The sequence below is a fragment of the Suricata suricatta genome, chromosome 6, assembly GCF_006229205.1.
Source record: "Suricata suricatta isolate VVHF042 chromosome 6, meerkat_22Aug2017_6uvM2_HiC, whole genome shotgun sequence".
Lineage (NCBI taxonomy): Eukaryota > Metazoa > Chordata > Mammalia > Carnivora > Herpestidae > Suricata > Suricata suricatta.
In genome coordinates this window covers 80793128-80806250 of record NC_043705.1, presented here as the reverse complement: position 1 = coordinate 80806250, position 13123 = coordinate 80793128, and the positions used below count along the sequence as shown (strand labels likewise).

Below are 13123 nucleotides of genomic sequence, written 5' to 3'. Positions count from 1 at the left end.
GAAATGAAAGCAAAACTGAACTCTTGGGACTTCATCAAGATAAAAAGCTTCTGCACTGCAAAGGAAACAATCAAGAAAACTAATAGGCAACCAACAGAATGGGAAAAGATAGTTGCAAATGACATATCAGATAAAGGGCTAGTATCTAAAATCTACAAGGAACTCACCAAACTTCACACCCACAAAACAAATAACCCAGTGAAGAAATGGGCAGAAGATATGAACAGACACTTCTCCAAAGAGGACATCCAGATGGCCTACAGGCACATGAAACGATGCTCAACATCACTCATCATCAGGGAAACACAAATCAAAACCACATTAAGTTTCCACCTGATGCCAGTCAGAGTGGCTAAAATTAACAAATGAAGAGACTATAGATGCTGGCAAGGGTGTGGAGAGACGGGCACCCTCCTACAATGTTGGTGGGAATGTAAACTGGTGCAGCTGCTCTGGAAAACAGTGTGGAGGTTCCTCAAAAAACTATCTATAGAACTCCCTTATGACCCAGCAATAGCCCTGCTAGGGATTTACCCAAGAGATACAGAAATGCTGATGCATTGGAGCACATGTACCCCAATGTTCATAGCAGCAATGTCAACAATAGCCAAAACAGGGGAAAAGCCTAAATATTCATCAGCAATTAGCACATTCTTATCAATAAGATTGTTTCTGTTTGTGATTAATTGTTTTATGTATTTGGGTGCCTCCAAATTTGGTGCATTGATGGAGAGTCCCTGTAATTATTATATAATGTCCTTCTTTATCTTTTGTTACTGCCTTTACTTTAACATCCATTTTTGTCTGATATATGCATGGCTACTCTGGCTTTCTTTTGGCTTCTAGTCACATGATAGATATTTCTCCATCCGTTTACTTTCAATCTGAAGGTGTCTTCAGGTCTAAAATGCGTGTCTTGTAGACAGCAAACAGATGGATTTGTTTTTTTTATCCATTGTTACCCTTTGTCATTTGGTTGGAGCATTCAGTCCATTTACATTCAGTGTTATTAATGAAAAATGTGGATTCATTGTGTTCTTTGTAGAACTCATGTTTGTAGTGGTGCCTCTGGCACCTTGTATTCTTTGCAACATTTCCCTCATAAAGTCTCTCTTAGGATTCCTTACAGGGCTGGTTTGGTGGTGATGAATTCTCTCAATTTTTGTTTATTTGGGAACACCTTTATCTCTCCTTCTATTTTGATGACAGACCTGCTGGATAAAGGATTCTTGGCTGTATGTTTTTTCTGTTCATCATATTGAAGATTTGCTGCCATTCCTTCCTGGCCTGCCAAGTTTCATTCGATAGGTCTGTAACCACTCTGATAGGTTTCCCTTTCTATGTGAGGGAACTTTTATCCCAGCTGCTTTCAGAATTCTCTCTTCATCTTTATGTTTTGCCAATTTCACTATGATATGTCATGCCAAAGTTCAAGTTACGTCTTAAGGGGGTTCTTTGTGCCTCTTGAATTTGAATGTCTATTTCTTTTCCCAGATTTGGGAAATTCTCAGTTATAATTTGGTCTAGTACCCCTTCAGGACCTTTCTCTCTTTCTTCCTCTTCAGGAATTCCTATGATTTGGATGTTGTTCCATTTGATTGTATCACTCAGGTCTCGAATTCTCCTTTCCGGCTCCTGGATCAATTTCTTTTTTCTTGGCTTCCTCTTTTGCTGTAACTGTGTCTTCTAATTCACCTGTTCTTCTCTCTGCCTCTTTATTCCATGAGGTGGCCGCCTCCATTTTATTATTCACCTCATATATAGCCTTTTTTTAAAACTCGTGACAGGTATTTTGAAGATCCCTAGTCATTCTATCATTAGCTTCTCTGATGCTTTTTTCAAGCCCAGCGATTAATTTAATGACAATTGTTTTAAATTTTTGTTCAGTTATGTTTCTTAGATCTGTTTTGAGCAGTTCTGTGGCTGTGACTTCTTCCTGGAGTTTCTTTAGGGAAGTGTTCTTTAATTTTGTCATTTTGGCTAGCTTTTTGTCTCTTGTCAGTTTTAAAAGCTCATTGTGCACTGTGCACCTGATAATATTGCTCTGATAATGGAGGCTTATTGACTGTCCCGGGCCTGTCATTTAAGGAAATGTTCTTTTAATGTTGTCTCTCAGTTTCTCTTGTTGTGCCTTTTATTAATTTATTTCTCTACTCAGCAATATTTGGGACTCTCCATCATGCATACTTTGGCTTGTTTCTTGGAGTAGACCTGAAGAGGAAAACAGACATAGAAACACACAGGGAACAGAAGCACGCAAACACACAGGCAATCAAACAAACAAACAAATTAAAGGGGGAAAGGAAGAAAAGAAAAGGAAGGAGAAGAAACAAAAAGAAGAGAAGAAAAAATAAAGGGGGCAGAGACAACAAAGGACAATGGACAGTCTAAAAGCATATAACGGGGTGCCTGGGTGGCTCAGTTGGCTAAGCGTCCGGCTTCGGCTCACATCATGATCTCATGGTTCATGGGTTTGAGCCCCGTATCGGGCTCTCTTCTGACAGGAAGCTCAGAGCCTGGAGCCTGCTTTGCAGTCTGTATCTCTCTCTCTCTGATCCTTCCCTCTCACACTGTCTCTCTGTCTTTTAAAGATAATTAAAAAAAAATTAAAAGTGTATAACCAGATAAGGATGAGATAAGGGAGAATATATCTGGATGGCAAGAGAAAAAAAAAGCAGGATAAATGAAAAAATAAAGAGTAAAAATTTAAAAAATTTTTTAAAAGAGTAAAAGAAGTAATAATAATAAAAAATAAATACAAAAAGCAGATGCTCCTCCTCGCGGATAGGCATGGCTTGGTGTAGGTAGGTCTCTGGGGCTGCTCTTGGAGGCCCCGCCTTGGTGGTTGTGGAGAGACAAATGGTGGCACCCCAAGCTCTGCTGGAACTAAGCTCTGCAGGCTGCTCTTATGAGTCTGATCTCCTTGTGCCATGAGCGAGCCAAGCTGTATTTTCCAGGCCTGCCTCGCTTCAAAATCCCAGTCCATGCACGTTAATGCTGCCACAGATGGGATGTACTCGCTTTGGGGGTCGGCTTCTTAGCCAGGATCTCGTAGGGGGAGAGAGCATTTCTCTTGGTGCCAGCTGGGATTCATGCTGCAGGAGGCAAGGTGCATTCCCCTGGCCACCGCCTGCCTCCCAGCCAGATTCATGCAGCATGGGGAGGCTATTTTTCCTGGTGCTGTTGTTGCTGGAGGCGAGGTGCCTATTCTTTTCTTTTCTTTTTTTTTTTTTGGTGCCTATTCTTTTCTAAGTAAATCTCATCAGAGATGGTTTCAAAGAAGCAACTCCTGGCTTTGTTGATCTTCTAGATTGGTATTCTGTGTAAGCCATATGTCAAACATCTCAACTTAAAGAAATAAATCAAAAGACATTTTTTTGTCTTCCATTGTTTCTGTTCCTTTTTTTTTTTTTTTTTTTTAAACTTGGCCTGTTAAATGCTTCCACTGCTCCTGGCTGGAAATTCAGACAAGCCACATAACTAAGGATTTCTTAACCATGGCACTATTGACATTTTGGGTTAGGTAGTTGATTTTCTTTTTTTTCAAAATTTTATTTAAAATTTTATTAATGTACAGTATAGTATTGCTTTCAGGAGTAGATTCACTTACATGTAATACCCAGTGCTCATCATAGAAGTTTCCTCCTTAATACCTATCACCCATTTAGCCCATGCTCCACTCACCTCCCCCCATCAGCCCTCAATTTGTTCTCTATTGTTAAGAATCTTATGTTTTGCTTCCCTCTCTTCTATTTTTTCCCTTTCCATATTTTCATTTTTGTTTCTTAAATTCCACATATGAGTGAAATCTTATGGCATTTGTCTTTCTGTGACTCATTTTGTTTGGCAACATTCTAGCTACATCCATGTTGTGGGAAATGGCATGATTTGATTTTTTGATTGCTGAGTAATATTCTATTCTATACACACACCCCCCCCACATCTTTTTTTAAAAAAATAGTTTATTATCAAGTGGGTTTCTGTATAACACCCAGTGCTCTTCCCCACAAGTGCCCTCCTGCATGACCATCACCCTCCCTTTCCTTCCCCCCCCTCCCTCTTCAGCCCTCAGTTTGTTTTCAGTATTCAAGAGTCTTTGATGATTTGCCTACTCCCACTCCCTCTCTTTCCTTCCTTCCCCTTCCCATGGTCCCCTGTTAGGTTTCTCCTGTTAGACCTATGAGTGCAAACATATGGTATCTGTCCTTCTCTGCCTGACTTATTTCACTTAGCATGACACCCTTGAGGTCCATCCACTTGCTACAAATGGCCAGATTTCATTCTTTCTCATTGCCATGTAGTATTCCATTGTATGTGTATACCACATCTTCATATTCCATTGTGTATGTATACCACTTCTTCTTGATCCATTCATCAGTCGATGGACATTTGGGCTCTTTCCATAGTTTGGCTATTATTGATGGCACTGCTGTAAGTATCAGTGTACATGTACCCCTTCAAATCTGTATTTTTGTATTTTTGGGGGGTAAATATCTTATAGGGTAATTACTAGGTCGTAAGTCTATTTTGAACGTCTTGAGGAACCTACATACTATTTTCCAGAGTGGCTGGGGCAGGTGGTCCTTGACTGTGGGGGTGTCCTGTGCACTGTAAGATGCATAGCAGCCACCTGACCTCCACCTGCTAGATGCCAATAGCACCTACCAGTTGTAACAATGAAAAATGTCTATACACATTGGCAAATGTCGCCTGGGGCACAACATTTCTTCTAGTTGAGGATAGGCATCGTGACATTTGTGTTCAATCTTAGAAAACGAAGTTCTAAAAATCACATTGTTCCTAAACAATTAAGTTGAATGCTTAGCTCATGAGTCTTCAGCCCTTTTTATTTTATAATATAAAGCACTCCCTTTTATTTTTGTATTGGTTGTCAGGAAATTCCGTGCATTTATTGCCTAATTGCTATAATTAATGAATTTCAGATATTTGATTTCCTTTCTTTCTCTGCTCTTTATAACTGAATTGTTTTCATTTATAATTTTTTTCTTTTACCTCATGTTTAATCTTGTAGATGACTTCTGGCCTTCCCAAAATATACCCATGATTATATTCATGGGTCATCTGTTTGGCAGTAAAAATATGTGAGGTAATATTGATAAAGGACTCACTTCAAACAATGAGCAAGGGTGCAGATGAGGCAGAAGAGGAAAAAGATTGGGAGGGAACAATACACTGAAGGAGGGATAGTGCTGTGAGTCTGCTGGTCTCTATTTGTAAGTTTCTGTATGTATCAGAGCTACACAGAGGACAGATTGGATTTAGTTTACTGCAAAAAAATAATTAGGAATTAAACTGGCTGGGGCAGAAGCTGCTGGTCTTCTTGCTTGATGGGGATGAAAAGCAATAGTTCAACCATAACAGATGAGACGTTCCCATCCCTGGTATCCCATGGAAGACTACCGGAATGTGCAGTTTCTGGTTTCGGGGCTGGCTGTGCCAGGGGCTTCACTGCTTTAAGTCTGTAATGCTCAGCCTGATGGGACACCAGTGAGCAAATCCTCCCACTTCCTACTAATTCCCTCTCATAAGGCAGGGCATCATAAGTGTGTCCCTTAGAGTCATACTGTGCTACAATACCATGTCATGATCATTCCTTGACATTTGGAGGGGGGGCAAGAAGAGGCTTGCAAGCAGAGGGATGGTCTTCAGGGGCTGCTTGGAAAATCAGCTTGGGATGAAAACCCAACAGGCTTAACTTATTCACTGGCTTTTATCCAGGTCTAGAAGGAAACATTTGGGCTGTGTCCATGCATGTTTTATAGCAAAGAAAAAGACCTTTCTGAATACGGAATAAAACAAAACCCTGCTGAAAGGTGGGAAGTTGAGGCCAGAAGAGAATAGCTTCTAAGACAGTCAGTACCTCAGCTCCCTGTGACATTTATTTTTCTATTAATTCTTGGCATTTATATTACTGTGATAGATCAATTAGCCTCTCACAATGTTCTAACCCATTGACCTTATCATTTAACTATCCTACGGTGCTACTGTCACCATAGGGAGACTGCAAAAGAAACATTTATAATTTGGAATTACCTAGGTCCAGAGCTAATGGAACATTAAAAGGCTCAGTTTGGATAATCAGCACATTAGATGACTAAACCTTTAGAGAGTTCTCCTTTATCTCGTCACTCTTGAATTCTGACAGCTACAGCATGATGAGCAAAAGAACAGAACTCATCCTAAATAGTGCTGGTGCTCAGGGACTCTAAAATGCCCCTGAGAAGACTTGGGAGATCACAGAATCTCAAAATTGGAAGGGGCTTTACCTTAACGATGGTTGTGTCAGTCAGGATCCTCGACTGCAGGCAACAGATCTGGACCATGGGTAACGTGGGCAGAAGGGAATTAGCTGGAAGGCCATAGGAAGGCTCCAAGGTCAATGGGAACTGAAGAACAAGGCTGGGGAATGCAAAGAAACCAAGGGTGCTCTGCAGGAGGCCCAGAAGCGGGGTTATAGCAACACTCTCCTGGGAAGAATACCCTCCAGCTGTTCCTTCCTTCCTTCAGGACTCAGTCTGGGAGAAAAGATTTAAGTGGCTTAATATGGATCCATTGGCTTCTGCAGTGGGAGGCCACCATCAAGATCACACCAAAGACTGAAAAGGAAAATTCCCCTGCTGGAAACCAGAACCTTTTAGGAAGAGAAAGTAGCTCATGGGAAGCGAAATAAAAGAGAGGAGGGGAGAGAGGGAAAGTAGGGGAAAGAAAAGAAAAAATTGAATACTAGGTAATTATTTAGTCCAACCTCATTTTACAGATGAGGAAACTGTGAGTTTGAGAGTGAAATGGCTTGTTAACGTTGACAAACTAGTGAGGGTGCAACCAGAGGTGAGAGCCTGGGTTTCCTAGCTCCCAGCCTGGTGCCTGGTGCCTGGTGCAACACCGGATGCCTTTGGAAGAAGCGCCAACAGACTTACTCAACCGTAATCACAAAGAGTTTGGCCTCAGTGGACTGGTCAGTCCAGTTGTATCAGGTCTGAAGAGCTGAAAAAGCACTTCATTTGGACTTCAGTTTTTAAGGGAAGGAGCAACCACTGATGCTTTTAATAGAAACTAGTTCTTATCTGCATGCTTTTTTATACGCAACATCATCACCATCTGCCCCAAGAAATCACTAGCTAGAGGAGGATGGAGAGTGAAATGTGGTACTTTACATACCATGAGAACTCCAGGGGATTTTAGAGATGCTGTTCACCCCCCTAGGGAATGGCACTGCAGTCAGATAGCCAGCCTTCCTTGGTGATGGACGCAGCTAGTCTTAATTAATTGAAGTCAGTAAAAGCACAGGTTGTCTCTGATGCCCTGTCAGAAATCAAACCCGCTGGAGATGGGGATGCAATCCCAGACTGACAATTAAGAGCTGCCGTGAACAGGAATTCACCAGGGGCCCAGAAACACAGGGTTCTGGTCAGAGCTCCGCAGAGGCAGGGCAGGTAGAAAAGATCTGTATAGATCGGATTCGCGCTCCCAAGAAGCCTGGGGGCTGTACCACAAACAGTAAACACGTGTGATTTTGACAGGGCGGTGGTTGACTCTTCTCACCCGAGATGAGGGATGAGCAGAGGCCTTGGTGTAACGCAGGGAAATCTGTGTAAATAACAGCATGCCGGTTAGAAAGGTTATTGATTTGCTGGTGGAAGGGTAAATAAAGTCGGAGTCCTGACGGGCTGGTCGGCTCAGCCCCGTGCCCCAGCCCGGCAAAGACGCCCGCCTGCCAGAGCTGTGCCGTGGAAGCTTCCAGCTTCTCTTTCTAAACATCCTCTCAGCCACCTTTCTCCCCTAAATCCTTTTGTTATGTCCAAACAAATCCTGTTATGAAACAACAACAGAAAACCTGGCAAACCGCCAGTCCACACAGAGAAACGGGGTTTGAATTACATTTCAGTTTTGATTTCCAAATAGAGGGCGCAGTGATTGGACTATAAGCAACACATACCCATTATCATCAGAACTCATAAGCTTAATCACAGAGAAGCTGAAAGCTAATAATTTTTTATGCACAGTTCCATCCCTAGGAGGCCAGTTACCATGGAAATCTCCCCTTCCTTTTCTTCTACTCACAGCATATTTATATGGCAGAGGAAGTGATATGTAAACACGATGGAAAGATTAAACAAGACATGGCACAGTTTGCTACAAACATTTTATATTTATTATAAGACTACAGTAAAAAAAGAAACATTCTGCAGACCAATGCGTGGAACTTGGGCTACTGGAAAAGGAAAAGTCTATTCAAAAATGGCCTAAGTTCACAAAAAGGATGAAATCATGTCTTAAAAAATCAGAAGACAATTGAAAACATTCTACAATGTTAGCCAAAGTGGAAAGTGAATTTCTCCTGCATGTAAAAACTAACAAATAAATAAGTGTTAAATACAGATCTGAGTTAAAAATGGTAAAAGACAACGAACTGCTTTATATCTTTAGCTGTCGTTCATTCTCAGACTTGTTTACAGAGTCAGATAAACTCACCGAAGGCCTTGTCCGTATGCTTTACACTTGAACTTTTTTATAAGAAGCACCCTATTTCCAGTGTTTCTTTTATCCACTTCACAAATAAATTATCTTAAAACAGCAACAGAAGAGATTAAAGGTGCTTTAACCTGATAATATTGGCACTCAAAGGAAACTTGGGAAACCACAGGAGTACTTAGCTCAAAGTGGTGCTTGCAGATTCAACATCTAAACCTCGGGGCGGCCTGAGGGCGGGCCCCTCTCGGACACCATCATCTCAAAATCATCTGTCCGAAGCAGAGAGGAAGCAAACCTGAAAATCATGTATCTGCAGCCACTCACTGTGCACCTGTGCCAGGAAAACGGCAGTGCCTTAGTCCGCTGGGCCATCCGCAAATGGCCTGGGCACCATTTGTACATTTTATCTTTGCATTCGATTTGTTTGGGTTCCTGAAGAAGTCAGGGCTGTTCCTGGGACATTGACAACTTGATTTTATTCTCCCACATTTATCTGTCTTTTCCTAACCCTATGCGGATGTATGGCTATGACTTGAGAGAGTCCCAACCTTCCGGGTTACTCACAAGAACACACCGAGAAAAACACACACGAAGAAAGCCATCACATAAAGTCAGCAGAATTCACACCCCTACCAACCCCCATGATACTCATGATGCTTAATTAGGCCATCTAAGGTATATAAACATAAGTATAAAATCTATAGATGTCTGGCTAACAAAGCTGTTTCAGTGAGAAATCTCAATACTCCCTGAAGGAAAATGGTAAGAGTCCATGAAAAGTGTGCGCCCGGTCACTGGCCCACAGTGAGAGTCTGATTATGTCACAGGATGGTATTGGATAGCTGACATTTCAAATGGTGAAGTAAAATGTTCATCAGTGAAAGGGAGTTTCACATCTTTGGCCACTTTGGTCACAAATTTGAAATAACCGAGATTTTTCCTCACTAGCTTTTCTTTATCTATGACTTTGATTTGATACTCAAAATCTATACCTGGGTTTGGATTTAGAATGGCAGGATTACAGAATCTACTTGCTAAGAGGAACCAATTTCTCTAACGCCAAAATAGTAAGTTCCATTAAAACATGTATCTTTTCTGTGCATTGCAAGGGTGAAAGGCTTAGCACCTGAGGAAGAATTACAGCAAATAAATTCACTTCTGTTGGAAATGGTCTTTTGCTTAAAGCTATAGGAAAGCAGTTCAGACTGGCAGGGCACGGCCTTCAGAGCTTCCTGTAGTCTAACCATGGGAAATCTGCAGCACTTGGGTTAGGAGAAAACACTCACAGTCATATTAGGCATGGTTCTGGGCACATTGCATTTTGCATTTCCTTACAGCAGTCTGGCATTTCTTAAGAGCAGGCCTGCAAGTTTATTTCTACCAAGTCAAGCTATTTGTGAGAGGAAAATTTCTATATAATAGAGTGTTTTGCTTTTTAACTTTTTCCCCTTCTGTGTTGATAAGAGAACAAAAGCATGGATTGGTGAGCTGGCAAAGACTGCTAGGGTGGCCCTTTTGCCGGGAATCACAGGAATCATAGATTCTGGATACCCTCTTCGACACTCAAGTGTTGAGTTCCGGGCACTTAGAAATTTGAGCCTTCATTTGTGGGGGGGACACGTTTCATCTTCATAAAGATTGTTCAGGCAACTCAAAAGACCCCAAATTTGTAACAGTTTGACGAGACCTATGAGAAGACAACATTGAGAGTTTGGACTCCTGCACTTAATTTTTCAGACGCAAAGTGTTGCTGCTCCAGTGTGGGAACTGGGGTTTGTTCTCGTGGCCTTCTTGCCCTTACCCTGTGCTGCTCAGAACATCGTCATTTCCCAGAGATATCTGTCTTAGGCTTTCAAAGTAAGGTAGTATCTCCTCTGACCAGATGGACTGCCTACGTGGGTGTAGTTTTTGCAAGGGTGCTTTAACTGAGCACATAGGGGGAAGTAGTATTTATGTTTGTCTGGTGACTAAAGTCTGGCTTTTTAGTATGTCATTTGGATAGCAGCGACAGTGTGTTTAGTCTGATATTAAAGATGTTCTTAGCAAATGGGAGAAAGGTGTGTGGTTTGGCTCTTTAGGAGAGGTGGTGCTTTGGGGGACATGGAGAGTCGAGCTGAGGTTTTAACACAGGGGTGCTACGGGGTCTGTCTATCTAGGTGGGCTGCCTTATTCTGAACTTGTCTTCATGTTTTCCGAATCTATGGAGAAACTCTTTAACATTGCACATTTTAAATAACTTTAGACATTTACTGCCAAGGTATGTGAAGAATATGTCAAAAATTAGTATCATGGAAGAAAGGAATGGAAAAATTGAATTTGTCCAGGGGTTTAAAATAAAGTGATCATTGCTAGTGTTTTAACATTTCTTTGGAGGCAAGTAGATCACGTATTGAGCTTACTTGGCCAAGTCAGCAGGCTCCTTCCCTGGACACGCCTTTGTGTCCTGGGAAAAATCTCCCAAGATCCTCTATTGATAGTGTCACTCATCACGGCACATCTGCCACCCAACTGCGCTGCCTCTCCCACAAGGATAACAACTAAGCTGTATTCTAAGCTGCATGTGCCATGGGGCCTCTGCCATAGTCGCTGGGCAGTTGGGCTCGGGAAATGGATGCCCGGGAGTTCCCTGCCAGGCAGGGCCTCCTGAGCACCTGAGGAGAAACTCTGGTCGAGGGCAGTTATGACACTATCCAATAAAAGCTGATGATAAAGGCTTTCCTGTTTTGGTTAAGTAAGGATTAAGAAACTGAATGTGAGAAAAGGAAATACCAATTGAAATTAAACAGCAGCAACAACAACCGAACAGAACAGAAAAAGTCGCTCCCCCCACGTCCCCTGTAGCGGACACGGCAGCTGTTCAGGAAGAGCGTCCTAAATGAAGAAAGCCGAGAGAAAACATACTGTAAGAGTCTGCTACCACGGTCATTACTAACGCTTCGAACGTTACTTTGTGCGACACTTGAATCTGCTGGTCGCACTTGTAATGTTTGGGAAGATAGTTTAGAAATTCAGAATTTAGACCTATTTAGAGTAAAATAAATATTCATGTTTCAGGGTTCGTAAAAGTTTGCTGGCAAGGAGGGAAGCCAAATCTTCACGCTGCGGGCACAGACACCTACTACAAGATTTCTTTAATAAAATAAAAAGGGGCTTTGCCAGCAGTGCTCCTCCAGGGCCGCCTGCCCCACGTCCGCGCGCCGCTTCGGGAGAGCACCGAGCCGCCAAGCACTCTGCAGCCTGAGCAGAAGCCCGGGCCGGGGTAGTTCTCCTTCTCGGCGGCCTCCTCCTGAGATTATCAGGAGCGTACAAGGAAATCAAATCAATATCCAATTCAGTGCCCTTTAAGGAATGTTGTAGAGACTTGAGAGGAGTGTAATGTGTAATAACGTGCTGCACGAAGCCCCTCAAGCCCACTTTGGAGACCTGGCTTTCTCTTATTGACGCTGCATTTATTTTTTGGAACGTGAGCCTCTGTGTCACCTCAGCCATGCTGCACCACGACTGGCTTGGTGACGTCTCTAGGACTCTTTTCCCTCAAATGTTACTAGTACTAAGAGAAGAAACATTGCTGTTTAATTGGCACTTTCCAACTTCCCTGCAGAACTCCATGTTTCCCCAGAGTAGAGCTCCTCCCAGCAACGTCCCCCCCCCCCCCCCCCCCCCCCCCCCCCCCCCCCCCCGGCGTAACTCACAGAGCCAATTAGTGAACATTACTCAAAAGGTGAAATAAGGCTGGTCCAAGTGTGCTCTCATTCAGGAGACCACGCCCTGTCGCAACTGAGGATTTCTACCCTAGTATGAGGTATGTATGAGATACTTTGAAATTCATACAGAGTACAAATAATTAGTGGCCTTAGTTTAAAAAAAATATAAAGCTAATGCAAATGTAAAGAGACTTTGAGTAGTGTGTTTGAAATGTGTGAACATCTATGACCAAATCCTAGTTGGCAAGGCCGCGACGGCATGTATCTCCCAGCAGCGCCATCTCTGAGCTCCGGATGTCAAACTGCTCCAAATGCAAGGGACAGGTGTTCGCTTTGCTCACACTAAGGCCCCGTACACACTGGCAAGTGCCCTCTTTTGCTGCTTTTGGGTCCTATATCTTTATCATTTTCTCTGGGGATGGATCTGGCCTGGAGGCATGGTCTCCTCAGACTTTCTAGTGACACTGTCCAAGTCTCCGTTCCACTTGACTTACTCCACTGTTAGTGCGGCATCCTGCCTGAGAATACCGGGGTGTCTCCTCTCTTGCCTTTGCGATGCTCACCCCAGCTCCTTAGTCACAGACGTGCTAAAGCCTACGCTCATTACTTCTGTGCAGTTGCAAGTGACGGGGATTTAGTTCAGCGGGGTTCCTCGACCGCCTAAGACTCTCAGTTCTTATTCGCCAGCCAAGTGAGTCGTTAAGGTCTATACTCAACGATTCAGAATTTAATCTTGAAATCAGTATGAGGCAGTAGACTGGTTTTTAAGGGGTAATAAGTATTTCCTTAGACTGAGTTAAGGCTGAGATATATAGTTTATAGAATGTCTTCTGTATTAAACCATTATTCTTGAAAGGAGAATTTTGTAGGACTCTGAGACTATCAGTATCTCCTTCAAGTAGGTAATCTTGTATATGGGTATTTTC

General features: G+C 42.6%; 1 long non-coding RNA gene across 1 annotated transcript in view; it reads left to right on the top strand.

Moving 5' to 3' along the window:
* Positions 1 to 13123, top strand: part of LOC115293688 — a 65369-nt gene that overhangs the window by 51496 nt on the left and 750 nt on the right. The window lies entirely within an intron of this gene.